A 1,870-nucleotide genomic window follows, 5' to 3' on the forward strand; every position below is an offset into this window, starting at 1 on the left:
ACATTCACTACATTGCAGAATTAGGCCCTTTATCACCTTTAAAAGGATGCTGCTAAACCTATTAACTCTGAAGTTCAGCCTTCCTAATATTCCCACTTAATATGCTGTTACCACCATCCCTGGTCAATATTTTCTTCCACATTGTTTTGGGGTACCACCATATTCTGCTAGTGGAGCAACTAAGTTTAAATCACATAATGCAGGAATAACATACTAAAGCTGTTCTAGATTTCAGTAACATGCCACTGTTAAATACATGGGGCCCACTTCTCCATTCACTTATCATGATCGCAACGTGAGTGTAATACTGCTGAAGTCAGTGGAATTACATCATTGTAAAATTGCTGTATGCAAGAACTAAATCAGGCCTGTAGTTTAAAAATGCATTCTTAAAACAATACATCATTTCTGGTAGGAAATACTTTCACTGCCTGAATTCTAATTATTCCTTCATGGATTGATGGATTTTTTCTAAGTCTTTAATGGATGAATTGTTGCTTTTGGAATTAATCTAGCACAGTATGTTATAGTTTGGGGTTTGGTCATGCTCCAAACAATAAGCTGGATATATATTTCTCTCTCAATACATAGCAGTGATTCCCTTCAACACTAATTAGAGGGAGCCAGAAAGATAAATTGGGAGAAAAAAAAATAACCCTTGAAATGCTCTCTCAATGAAGCATTATTTGATTGATGCCCATCTATTCTGAAGCCCCTGTGCCATTATAATAAAATAATAATTAATTTACACTTTTGTAAGTTCCTTTTCTTTGAGGATCTCAAAGCACTACAAACACCCGCAGTAAGTCTATAGTAAAGAATAGACTAGAACTCAGATCTCCTCTCTAGACTCCCACTTGTGTGGATTAGCCACTAGACCATGCTTCTTACCTTTTATTAAGGAAAAGTAAAGCCACCTCAGTTACTTACAATTGAAACCATTCTCATGTCTGATCCCTAAAACTGAAACTAGTAACAGACAAACCACAGGAAATTTGCAGGACTGTGTAAACACCCAAGAGCTGACAGGCTGATCCAAAATTTTTCAGTTTAAAACAAACACAAACTTGCACTGATTATCTATGGGCCAAGTTCTGCCACTCTTACCTTAGGTTAATTTAACTAAAAGTTACTCACAAAGGAAAATGTTACTCAGCTTGAGGTAAGCATGGCAAAATCTGACCTAAGAGAGCAGGCTCTTATAAGATTTCCAGTAATTCTTGCATCCAGCTGGACCATAAATATTAGAGCTCCTATATTACAAACACTTATGCACGCATTCACTTCCAATGGGACTTTTCATTAAGCATAAACCTAAGTGTTTGCAGAATCCAGGGGCTCAGGACAGCAGCCTCTCCCAAGGTGTTTCAGCATTTTGCCTTTGAACCAAAAATGCAAACCAAACCAAAATGAGGGTGTTATAAAGTTAATGTAGCTTCTTCCAGTATTCAGGAAGGTTTAAATTTGGGTTTGAGTTTTAAGGAAAGCTTCAGTTGGTTCTTATTTCTACTGAACCATTTTGCTAACCCTAATTCAGGCTATTTTAGGGCAATATTTTCAAAAGCAGCCACGGATTTTGTGTGTCTCATTTTTATGCCTAACTTGAGAACGGGCCTGATTTTTATAGTTTCTATTGATTTCAACTGGAATTTTTAGTGTACAACAGTTCTGAAAACTTGGGCCTCACTGAGTCTCAGGTTGGGCACCCAGAAAAATGAAACACTTGAAAATCAGTGGCCAGTTGTGAAAATTGTGGCCTTACCTTCTGAGCAGTGATAGGTGTGAGCCCATCTAGTTTAGAACTAGATCTGTATCTGAGTTTTTCCAAAGTTCAGGGATGTTCAGATTCATGGTTCCCAGTCCAGTCAGC

Source organism: Chelonia mydas, chromosome 1 (genome assembly GCF_015237465.2).
Source record: "Chelonia mydas isolate rCheMyd1 chromosome 1, rCheMyd1.pri.v2, whole genome shotgun sequence".
Classification (NCBI taxonomy): domain Eukaryota; kingdom Metazoa; phylum Chordata; order Testudines; family Cheloniidae; genus Chelonia; species Chelonia mydas.